Genomic DNA, 13,137 nt, shown 5'->3' with positions numbered 1-13,137 from the left:
ATGTTACTGACAACTATTGATGCACGTGGAGCAACTGCAGGCAGATCCCCCCTCCCGCCCCCCCGCCTCCCGGCACTTCTCAGGGAAACAATATGCGGGAACAGCGCGCGGGACCCGGGAGCGGCTCCGGGTCGCTCCGCCAGGAGCCTGAGCCGCCAGGAGCCGGAGCGCCCGCGCCCCGCGGCCGCCTGAAGCGGCGGGAGAGGTGGAACAGCCCCGGGCCCAGCGCGGGGAGCCGGCTCCGACCCCGGAATGCGGCTCTCTCCCGCGGGGGACGGGCGCCCAGGACACCGTCCCCGTGCCCCAGCTCCCGCTGGGCGCTCCCTGCCCCCTCCCGAGCCCGGCCCGGCGCAGGCACCGCCGCGCCCCAGCCGCGCTTCGTTCGTTCTGCCGCGGGGAGCGCGGCCCCGGCCGCCGGGGCGCGGCCGCACGCAAAACCCGGCCTGGAGCTCCGGAGCGGCGCGGGGGGGGGTGAGGGCTCACCTTCGGCTGCTCGCTGGCGTCAGGGGGAGGCGTAGGTTCAGCCGGGAGCGCTCCTCTGTGGGGTCAAGGCGGCTCGTAGGGTCCCATCGCCGGGCCCAACTTCTGAAAGTCACGGCTGGGTCGGAGCTGCGGCCTCTCCAGCCGAGCCCGTCACGGGGCTCCCGCAGCCTCCCCGGCAGGCCGTGTCCCCTCACTTCACCTGTCTTCAGCACCTCTGAGGTAAAATATCTGTGTCGGTTTGGTACAAATGGCCAAGGAGGTGTAAAACAGGAACAGAGAAATCAAATTTTGTGCTGCATAAAGGATCACAGAATCACATAATAGGTAAGGTTGGAAGGGACCACAGTGGGTCATCTGCTCCAGCCTCCCTGCCTAAGCTGGGTCATCCTGAAGCACAGGGCACAGGATTGTGTTCAGATGATTCTTGAATATCTCCAGTGAAGGAGACTCCACACCTCTCTGGGCAATCTGTTCCAGTGCACCATCACCCACAGAGAAATGAAGTTTCCTCACATTCATGTGGAACTTCTGTGCATGAGATTCTGCCCATTGTTCCTTATGTCCTAATGGTTAGCACCAACAACAAGAGCTCCTTTCCACTTTCTTGGACACTTCCCCCCCCCCCCCCCCCCCCACCTTTAGGTATTTTTACACATGAATGTGGTCCCCTCTCAGTTTTCTCTAGATGAACAGGTCAGCCTGGGCACAGGCTGTGCTGCCTCAGGAGTGCTGGCTACCAAGAGCTATGGTACCCCATGGCCCCCCACTTCGGATATCCCACAGATCCTCACTCAGGAGTGGGGGCTGAGGAAGTGCCTGCTCCTGGCAGCCTTGAGCTCCTTTCCTAAAGTGCGCACAAATGCTCTCCTAAATGCCATGAAACTCGCCTGAGCCTGCTCAGGCTGTGATCCTGCACGAACCAGCCTGTAAGTTCAGCAGAGGTAAGACCTGGGTATGTTCTGCCGACATCATTTCACAAGAGCCAGCCAAAAGCTGTCCATCGATAGTCACCACTATCACTCGCCATTACCTCTTTGGGGATTTCAATGAAATGGAAGATATTTTTTTGTATCTGGATATTACCCCTCCCTGAGCTCTCTTCTCCCATGTGCAATATGTTTCTTCCCTTACAGATTAAATTTCATCCACTAATTGACAAGTACACATCTTACTTGGAGTTCTGCCCATTTTTGACATTGAGCATGTGGCTCTTTTTGAACAAGGTGTAGCTGTGATTTACACCAGTGCACAATTTTTCCTTGTTTCCTAAATGTAGTTTTTGTAATACAGTGTTGTCAGCTGTCATGGTTGTTGGTGAACTGATGTTCTGTGGTAGAAATTCTGTAAAGTTCCAGTTATGCAAGTCAAGTAAGAATTCTGGCTTTCATCTAAAAGGAAAGCATCCGTTTCTGGTCCTCTGATTTCAGCAGAAACGTATGTTGTGTTCTGTAGCAGCTCTGAACCAAAAGGAAAGGAAACATAAATGTGTTATTGTGACCATCATTGGTATTGCTTTATTTTTGATCTCTTGATACTTGTGTCCCTGATTCTTTATAGCCTGGCAATACTTAATATAACATACAGATAAAAAGACTTGTGCAGCTTACACAGCCACCTGTTCCTCTGCTCTGATCTCTCCCACTATATTTTAAGGTGAGATAAACAAGCATTATTACCTACTGCTTACACTATTTACACTTACAGAGTCATGGTGGTTCTCTCTGCAAAACCAAGGTATGTATTTATTCTTATCCCCCCTTGCTTTGAGGGACTGTAGTTTTGGCAGCTGAGTATATGTTTTTGTCTGGATGATTTCTGTAAAAATAAGTAATTTATGATTTTTACAGGCTAGTATCTCAGTAGAAAGCTGTGTTGTACTACAAGAGAGATGCCATTTTCTCTAGATGTGTACAGCATGCCATAGCTTTCCACAGTTTGCCATGGGAGAGGTATTCAGGAGTTTTTCAGTCTCTTTTTTTCTCAGACCTATTCATACAGAATAGAAAGATTACTTTGTCTTATTTTCCATCATTGACAAACACCCTCTTATATCTTTCCATACCGCTTAAGCAAATTTTCCCTTACTATATTTTGCCATGAGAACATTCATCTGTCACTTAACAGTTTTGACTCCTGACCTTGTCATGGTCAGGCTAACACCACCTACACACACACACTCATACAAGTACTCTTCACCTATGAGAAGATATTTGCCACATGGTTTGAGAGGAGAGGTCATCCTTTCTCAAGGGGCTGCATTGCCAGCACCATAGTTTGGGGCAGCTGTCCATTGACTCCTGAATCTCTCTGTGGTTGTATTCCTGTTTCCCACACCCTTATGTCCCTTTGATTGGCTGGTTGCACAATCCACCTCATCAAGGGCTCCAGGTTCTGTGGCAGAACCAGAGGAAGTCGGTTCGCTCCATTGCAACCATGGCAACACTTTTCAAAGATGCAGCCTACAGTCCTTGTGAGTCTTCCAGTTTTCCATGGCAGCCTTGTTTCTCAGAGGCTACATCTACTCCAGGAATAAGTATACTGCAAAACACATAAGTTGATATTCAATAAAATACATCCTTAGTTGTGTACAAAACCATCTGAGCTCTAAACAAGAGTGCAGGACTACATATAGTGCTGTGAACTAATGTATGAATTGAACAAAAGGGAGAGAGGTCATTTTAACTTCCATTTCAGAAAGGCCCTGTGCCATTAAATCAGCCAAATCTTTATAAATCCAAAATATCAGTTGTGTTCTCACTTGTTAAAGCACAACAAAAAAAAGCACTTTGGTCTTTAGGTTGCCCGTTTCCTGAAGATATGAGATTCCTAAGAGACATTTCCCGTGGATATACCTGTGGACCTAGGAGGTTAAGAAAAAAACATTTTGGTCTGCTGTCCTGCTGTACCAAGCCAAATTCTCAAATATAGGGAGCTCATGAATTTTCATAATGTTCAGGAATGACTCGAAATTGTCTCTGTATGTTTTGATAGGGGTTATGTTATAGGGCATTCACATGTGAAGTATCAAGAGTTTGAAATAATGCACTCAGAAGAGTGGGAGTAAAAACTTCATAAGCCAAAAATTGTTTTGCGAGAGAGAGTGAGATAGAAGGAAAAATTTTATGGAACTTTATTGTCTGTGGTATTAAACCCAATGGAAGAGCTTCTACTGCCTGCAGTGGCAGTGGATGTGGGCGCTGATATCTATAGTCAGTCTATAGAATGAAATAACACTAGGTTCAGCAGTAGGGTGTTTTTTACAATGTCTGCGTAGGTACGCATTTCCCAAATGTTAGGTCTCCACCCATGTTAGTTTTCTGAGTTTATTTTGAGTTGAGCAATGGGCACTAGACAGCCTCTGTTTCCTCTAATGTGCATCACACCTGGCTTCTGTAGCAGCACCATGACACAGGTTTGTTCCACAGGTACTACTGAAGTTTATCTGTCTATAACCAAATTGTTTCCACTGGAATGTTTCTTAATGGAAACACTTCTATCACAAGTTGGTAAGAAGTTATTTGACACAGAGCCTAAATTTTGAGTTAAACGTAACAGGAACCCTTTTAACATACTTTATATCACTTTATATCACTTGCTTGCAGCCCTTCAACAGGATAGATTTCTTTTTTTCTCACTCACAACTTGCAGATCACCAGTTTGTTCAAGAGCAGGAGATATCTTTCCAACTTGAGAAGCCAGTGCCACTGCTGCCAAATTAACTGGGAGGACGGTTGTTCCATGTGCTCATACTGATTGTATGTGGGACATCTCACTGTACTGAGGGCAGTTTTATTTTAAGTTATAAAGGAGCTTAATTCTCTTCCAATGTCCAGGGTGAACTCATTTGTCAATGTGATGCATTTCATTATCCTCATCAGCTCATTTGCTTTTCCTCATGGAGAAAAAGGCTGAACCTTGTTTTACTTTGTGGAAGTCAGGATTCTTTCTAATTAATGAAGTTTCTGTTTAGCCAGCACTATGAAAGGTGTTCTTTCCACTGTACATGTGTGCGCTGAAGAACACATCTGCTCTCTGGTAACTTTTTTCTGTAGCACCTTTCTGTCTGAGATTAAAAGGATCCACTCCTAAATCCTGGGCTGAGAGCTGTGCATCTGAAGGAGAAATTACTCTTTTAAGAGATTCCCAAGAGCTGTAGCCAACCACAGCATACTGTAGATGTTACACTTTTTATACATTGCATCTTTGCCAATATTTGAATACAAGCCATAATTCAGTGGGAGCATAAATAACTTCCATTCAGAGAGATGGATGCTGTGGTATCAGGCCAAATGGTAAGCCTTGTCAGTGCCTGCATTTTCACTTTATCGATCACACAGCATAATATGATGCTCCTTATTTAAATCCTTGATGCAGATGTTGTACTGGGTTAATTGACAAGCAACTGGATTTGATAATACGTGTAATGCTGTAGCAGGCATTGATTCTTGGATAGTGTGGATGTGCATGTAGTGATCATAGGGTTATGATTCTCAGCAGTGGGAGATGAATAAGTCTGTGGGTTGCAATGTAAATTTAAGCTGCTGAGGGGTGAGCATTAACTTACATGCCAGTTTAGATTGATATAATAATTCTTTATAGGGACAGAGCATGATTGGCTGTAAAAGAGTTGTCCTTGTACCTGAATTGTTTCAGAGCAGTGGAGCTTTGTGCTGAGCTAACAGCATGCTGTTAGGAATCAGTACCGATGTAAACACAGAGAATGATGGCTTTATGTTGGCCATTATGTCATGCAGTATTTCACAGTTGTTGAAATAATTTCATTTTCAACCAGGTTGCTTTGTCAGTCTATCAGCAAAGACTAAGCAAAGTGCAGCACTGAAAATGAAATTAAACTCCCAGCTCTCCAGGTACATACATTTTTGAGCTGGAATTCTGTAAGAACACTTACTGCAAAGTCATTTGCTGCTTCACTTTTTTCTCCGAAGTTCATCATAGTTATATTGTTAAGTTTTTACATTAATTTATGCCACTCTCCTTAGTCAGAGGGAACAGGGAGGTAAATAAGGAGCAAGGAAAGGAGGTAAATAAGGAGAAGAGGAAAACAGGACACAGAGAAGGTCTATAATGAGACGAGAATTAGGAAGGAGAAATAGGTGACATCAGAAGAGCAAAAGATGAAGGAAAGAACAGCAGATCACAGGAATTGCAAAAACAAGGGAGATGCTAAAGTGAAAAATAAAATAGGGGAAATTAATATAGGAGATAGAAAAAAAAGTAAGAAACATCTTTAATTTCTTGCAGGAATATTGAAATTTGTTGGTAGCAATCCTGCTTGCAGTAGTTCACCGTGTTTGGCTCAAACCTTAGAAACTTCTACAAACACTTCTATATGAGTCTCCCCATTTCTTTTTGGCACCTGGCTTGCTCATATATAGGACTAGGCCTCCAGAGGTCAGAGGAGAAAGGGTTTCTAATAAAGCTCCTCCATACCAGAGTTCAAAAGCTCTCCCACAATGTAATACACAATGAAAACTGACACCACCAAATGGCTTTAGTTTCCCTCTTTCTTTCTCTGGATGTTACATGCTTTTTTTTTTGACATCTGTATATTTGACTTTAGTTTTTCCGTTGAGTATTTAGCATGCAGTATGAAGAAGTAAGCTATAGCCAAATATATATGTTTATATATCAAAAACTACAATAACATAGGGCTTTGTGAGGTTTTTTTCCTAATTCTGTGAGAATAAGCAAATGTGAGGCACTTCCTCTATTATGTACATTTATATGGGCTGTGTGGCCAGAGGTGCTTAACAGTGAATTTGGCTCAGGGCAAGGGAACAACAGCAGTAATTTGAGGGGAGATTTACTCCTGTTAACACTTTTCAGAATTGGCAATAAAATCAGCTCAGTGCTCTCAAGATAGGGAGAGCTGGATTTTAAGCAAAATATGGAAGATATATTATCAACCTGAAGAGTGATCCAGTGAAAAACTGTTTATTATTAATACCTAAAAAAATCCATACATATTTCCAACAAATGAATGATAATGAGAGGACTGCTCCCTTTTCCTAGAAGTGATTGCATTTTCTTTGCCCTTCTGGTTTGGCTGCTTTTAGGCTATTGCTTATGTAAAACAGAACACCTCCTAAGCCATCGTTTACTAAACAATCTCTGGCTTCTGATCTCACGCTACACAAGAAGGTATTCTGTGTGAGAAGCTTTAAACGTGAGCGTAATGGAAAGGGGATATTCTATGAAACAAAGGCACACCTCCAGAAACAACAAAGACAGTAAGTAAGTTTGAGCTACTTAAATTTGAATTTTCAAAGTTGAAAAGTAGGATTCAAAAATGGAAAAAAGACATCAGCTTTCATTAGCCCCACAAGTATTTATTTTACCAATTTGTATTTTGCTTTTCTCTTCTCTCAGCAAACCTGTGTGGCAGAGTTTGTTGAAGGAGGAGGACAATTCTGCTCTGAAACAATGGAATGCTTTTCTGAGAGATCAGCTTCCAAAGGTGACAATCTGGGGTCACAGCAGGGATGCTGAGTGCTCAGTCCAGAGTGCTCTTAAACAAGAGGGGATTCTCATAGCTATGAGCTGTCAGCAATGAAGTCATGACCACATCCAGCTGTGCTATCAGTAAGATAGGTTGCTCAGCTGCAGGCTGTACCTCTGACTTGTGAGCACACAGGCATAGGCCTTAAGGGGTATCCAGGCACACTGGTAAATTTGTGCTTCATGACAAGTGTGAGAATCTCATCTTCAGTCTGCAGACCAACTCCATGCAAAAAGCATCTGGTTTATTAGATGGTGGTGCCCGTCCACTGATGTGTCATAAAGTAGGCAAATGTCAAAGTGTTTGTGTACTGTATGTGGACAGAGAGTCTTCTGTGATAGCCATCAGCTGAGAGGGAGAAACCAGCTCAGTCCCAGGTTCTACAAAGGTGTAAGAGCTATTCTTGCTCCTATAGGCACAGGTAATTAATCTTGTCTGTCATGTCAGAGCTGCTTAGAATAGCTACAGGCAAAGTGTTGCAATACAGGAATCACTCCAAGGAGTTACTGCAGCGGAGTTTGACCCACACTAAGTCAGTAGGGTTAGAAGTATAAGGCCGAATGAGAGAAAATCTGTGGACAGTAGCATATCGGACTGGACATACTGTTGAACAGTTGAGCACTATTATTTGAATTATGGTGATTTATTCTGTCATCTGCATGCCCCTAAGAATAAGTGGAGGTAGAGATAAAATGAAGGCATAAATTGGACATTTTGCTTTAGATCCTATGCTTTGGAGGAGCTGGCAAAGATCCCAGCTTGTTCCAGCCTAACACATACAGGGTCATCACCAAAACCATGCAGCAAGCTGACTCTGAGGCTGCCCACCTGGCATTTGCCTGGCAGATGTATAGGTTGTAGTATTGTGTGTCAAGGCAAAGAAATACCTCTTCCAAGATGGAATGTCTTTTCTTATATTAGTCATCAGGATGTGCCAGAAACATGCTTAGCTTACTCAGAAGGACTGGGCAGAAGCAAAGGGAAAATCAGTAACTCTTCTCAGAAATTATGATGTAATTGCCTTTTCTCCCTGGAATCAGGCACAGTAGTCCCTGGCAGAGAGCAATACCTGAGAAAGCTCTACAGTGAAAAAGTGTTCTTATTCCTGAAAACAAAACAGCTGAAAAAAATACAAGGATCAGCAAAAGATGCTTCTTCTAAGGAACACTTTGTGCAAATTTGCTTCACAATTAGACAGTCAGAAGGCACCTAACATGCTTGCCCAGAACCTGTCTAAGAGAGGGACTGGGAGCAGCCTATTCTGTCTGTGGCAGAGGAGGGAATTGGAGCTTTCTCATGGGTAATTTACAACCATCCAAAAGAGATCCCTTCTTGTACTCTGGGGGCTGAAGGCCCGGTTAGTTACGGAATAAACATGATCAGTATTTTGCACGGTGCTGTGTCACACACAGTGTGTTCTTCTCAGACAGCCATGCCTGGCACCTGCATTGTTTTCCTCATTCATCGTACACCGGGCATGCATTCCTGACAGCACCGTAGGAAATTCTATTCTTCATACTGAAATGCATATATCTACCTGTCAGAAGCCCACATGTTGTCCCAATAAGGGCCAAGGCTTAACTGCTTCTTAGTAGTCTGGTGCAGAAGTGCACATTACACAACTACCCTCTGTGTTCAAACGAGCCCGTACCTCAGACAGAGGCTGTTGCAAACCAGGATGGCAGCTGTCTGTGGATATAATCACCACTGAAGACATACTGCCAGGGCTTCTGTGTCCTGGTTGCACAGCTAGGGGCAGAGCACTCAAATATTTCTAAAGCTAGATATGCAAATGCATCTGGAATGAAGCCTTTTACAGTTCTGCTCTCATTAACCTGATTTGCATATGTAAATGACCTCTTGCCACATGATAATGAGGTCTGCTCATGCAGAGATGTTCAGCATATAAGCAGAGGGTTTTCAGTGACAATCGGAGCATTTTGGCTAAAGCAATTGGTACAGAGACAGGACCAAGAAAGAGGTAGACACAGAATCCAGGGATAACAGGCCAAGGAAGTAGAAGGAAGCTAAAAAAATCAAATATTGTAGATGCCTCTTCCAAATGCCAAGGGCATCTGCAGTTCTAATGCCTTATTGGAGTAATTTCATGGAGGAGCCTGTGAAATGAGAGCAGTTGGAGAACACTGACAATTGGGAAGTGACCTGTGGCATGGAGCTACTCAGAAAATAGTGCATTTCTGGCTCTCCTAGAACAGCAAGTGCATGGTCTAGCATTCACTGGCTACTTTAAAGCAGCCTTTTCTAGTTGCTCCTGTGAGCACCATCACAGAGAACAGAGAGTTGGACACATGGGGGTGGGTCTCCACTCTAATAATTTCTCTGTGCATATCTCTTTGCCACTGTCACACTCCTCCTGAGGTAACATTTCTCACCACAATATGCTGCTTAGCTTCTCATCAGGGATATTTTATACTTTTGCCTTGCTCAGTGTATGTGGAGGCATGACAAAATCCCTCCTAGGTTACCCTCCTTGGATACCGTGCCAGTTTTAGAGAAGAAACGACTGCTTATCTCCTGAGATATCTGTCTTCCTACTTGCTATGTTTAACTCTTGGTTCCTGGCCCTGCCACAGAACACTCAGCTGCAGAGGATTTGCTGACTCAGAGCTCTGCAAAACCTACCTGATCAAGCACCATCCTTATCCAGCTCAGAAAAAAAGGAGTGATCAGTTCCACTCAAGACTCATACAAGGTAGGAATACATTCATCCTTTCAAAGGAGGAAATGGCTTTGGAGGTCAGGTCTTCTCAAGGCTGACTGGGAGCCAGTGTGGCTGGTAGCCAGTATCTACTATTGCCAGTGACAAAAAAGAATTTAAAAAAAAAAAATTAAGTGGGCTAACTCAGAATTTGCCTGTGAAAAAGCTTTCCTTTGTCCAGTCACTTGACTGTCAGTTTATATTGGTACTTGGGAAGTCAGGTGTGGTTGGTCTCTTTTTGTCACTGGAAAAATAATAGTAGCTAGGACCACATGTCCATAACCAGCCCTATTTATAGCTGGTAAGCAACCAAACTGAGGTTTAAGGAAATAGAGTAGCAGCGCATGTCACAATCAATTAAAAAGAAGTTGTGTACCTGTCTTCTTGAACAAGCCACAGTTTTAGCTAAGTTAAGTTAAAGTAACAGTGAAGGCAAAGCAACTTGGATATTGGATTAATATAGAAAGTTGAATTCATGCCTATTGAGGAAATTAGTTAATCTCATTACTACTTTTGCTTCACTCCCACTCACACCAAAGGGGAGATAATGCATATGGGAGACAGAGAAACCCGACACGCTTGTATTTCATTACCTGTCCACTGCTGACAGAAATATATGCAGTATGACTACAAGCAATGGTTAACTTCAAAGCACTAAAAACTGACTGTCAAACATGCCCCATCCTTTTTGCACATCAGTAGGCAGTTCCTGGAGCAGCCACTGGCCCAAGCCAAATTCATCTGTGCTCCACCCTTTAAAATATGGGCATTACATGGAGAAACTACAGTGTACTCCTATGCTTCATGTCCACCATGAAGAGATTAAATCAAGAGATTCAATCTTACTGTATTCACACAGTCAGTATTGCATTTCACAGCCAACAGTATCATCCAGACTCATGATTGTCCCTTTCTTAAAAGCCTTAAGGTCTGGTCCCTAGTTTTTCTAAGGTTATATTCCAAAGCCTTCTCAACACTGAATGCTCAGCTTTTAAGAAAGACAACAGTATTGCATATCTGTGCTAATATTAATTTTTTTGGTGGTTGTAAGAAAAGAATAATGTGCAGAACCACCTACAAATGAGTAGTGTCTAAAGAGCTTAGTCTGGGCCTGGTGGCTTATTCATATGAATAAATCAGAAGGATCTGGCAGAGCACGCAGGGTCTTTTGAGTGTTTCTGTGTAGCCTGTCTGAGCAGCAAGCCCTTAACCACACACTCAAACAGCCTCTGGGAGCACTCAGGCTATTTGGGCAACTAACAACCTGTCCTAAAACTGAACCTTCAAGCATTTGCCATTTAAAAAAGGCTGTCAGCCCACTAAGCCAAAAGCTCATGGAATCTCTCACTTATTTGGTGCCATCTTTAAAACATCTTTTGTTTAACTTTATTTTTAGCTTTTTAGTAGGCAGGCATTTTTTTTTCATTGTTTTTAGAGGCTTTAATCAGACAATAGTTTTATGAGGCTATTCCAGGAGAAGATATTTAATTAATTCCAGACCTTTTTCTTCCCCCTCTTTTGTTCAATTTAGGTGTACCATCTACATACCTGTCTATAACAACTGAGGTAAAAATCCTATGAGACTTCTAAGAAGCTTGGTTCATCTTTCATTAGATCACAGCAGAACTGAACCATATCCTCTCATTGCTAGACAGTTTTTGAACTAGGCTTTTCCCAGTCTCACTGGGGTATATATGTGAGCTGGAAAGCTTCACAATGCATTAAGATTTCATGAGGGCCTAATTCTGTTCTCTGTTGCACTGCCCTGAATCTTCAGTGCGCAGCACTTCTGCTTCAGTGCCACATAACTGGGAATACAGTAAGGCTCCCAAGCTCCACTGAATGGACCATCTGAAAACCAGTGTTCTAGCCATGCTATTCGTGATTTTTATCTTGAACAAACAAAAGTTTAGTGTCATTACTTCATTCCTGTTAGATAAGTGTTTGGGACACAGGAAAGATGTTTTGGCTTATAGAGAAAACTTTTCTTCCAAATGTGCTCTTTTCTTTGTTTTAGGAAAAAAAAAAAAAAAAAAAAAAAAAGAAAAACCAAGAAAACCCCCACTAAAACGAAGGCATTTTGACAGATCTTGTTATGTATTGATGGTCAATGGCCTTTTATTATTTAGTCATGGATTGGTTGCATCTGGTGCTTCTGTAGGAAGTCATACAAGAAGGCAAAGAATTCTTCCCTTCTTGGTCTGCCCTATGACAGAATATAATTGGAGACTCTGCTTTTGTGAAGTAGCAGCTCAGAATAGGACTTGGACATCTTATAGATCTGGGACCACCAAGGACTTTGACTCAACATACCATCATTAGCAGCAAAGACAAGACAAAATAATTGTCACAGAAACAGTTCCCAGCTCCCACAAAGAGTTGTGGGCACCTCAGTTTCTCCTGTTCCTGTCTGTAGCATACAATTTAGTCACATGAAAAAAAAAAAGTGCTGTGGTTTTAAGTAGTAGCTGATGAGAAACTGAGTATACGGAGGAGTTCTTAATTAAGTAATTAGACAAATAAGAGGGGAAAGGATAATATGATACAAAGTGATGAATAGAATAGAAAAAGTAGGTCAGGAATTTCTGTTCTCCCTATATCGTGATGCAAGAAAAAATGACATGCAATGAAGTTCAAAGGTGAGAAATTCAAAGTCAAGGAGGGAATGGTGTCATGAAACCAGTAATTATCTAGGGGAAGCCTTTCACTTCTGGAAGGCCCTGATGCCAAGAATTTATCATGTTTAGCATTGAGATTAAACTATCCAGAATTACCATAGAGATAATAACAGCTTTACAAAGTGAATTAAACCTCCCTTCTTGTTTTAATCCAGTCCTAAATAGAAAGTCCTTCAGCTTTGACACTTTCCTTTGAGCTATCTGGTAACGGCCACCATCTAAGATAGGTCAGTGGAGCAGCGAGATCTGAGTCGCCTGCTGAGTCTTGTTCTCTTATGTCCATATAAAAGTCACCTTTATAATTGCTTCAGAGTGCAGGACCAAGTCCCATCCCAGGGATACTTGCAGCCTTGTCTTGCCTCTAAGAGCTAAAGCCCTCTAAAAATGAAAGTAGAAATTAATCTCTACAGCCCCAGGAGATACCTAGCCTGAGGATTTGCCCCCTGCAACAAATACCAGCACACCCATTGAGATTTTCAGAGGCATCCATGTTACCTGCCTTGGAAAATGGGGCATCCTTCTGCTGATGTCTAAGTCCCTGGGATGCTTCTCATGCCACCAGGAGCTCAAATATCTGAGGCCTCTTTATTGCTGCTTTCCATCAGAACAGATTTGCTGCAATTGCACACCTTTTCTGCACCTTACATATTATTCCAGACATTCGAAACCAACTCTCTCAACCCAAGTGTGTTATGGTGCATTTAAATCTGGTGTAAATCATGAATTTGCTGAGGACA

Source organism: Ammospiza nelsoni, chromosome 3 (assembly GCF_027579445.1).
Source record: "Ammospiza nelsoni isolate bAmmNel1 chromosome 3, bAmmNel1.pri, whole genome shotgun sequence".
Classification (NCBI taxonomy): domain Eukaryota; kingdom Metazoa; phylum Chordata; class Aves; order Passeriformes; family Passerellidae; genus Ammospiza; species Ammospiza nelsoni.
Note: the sequence above shows the minus strand (reverse complement) of the source record.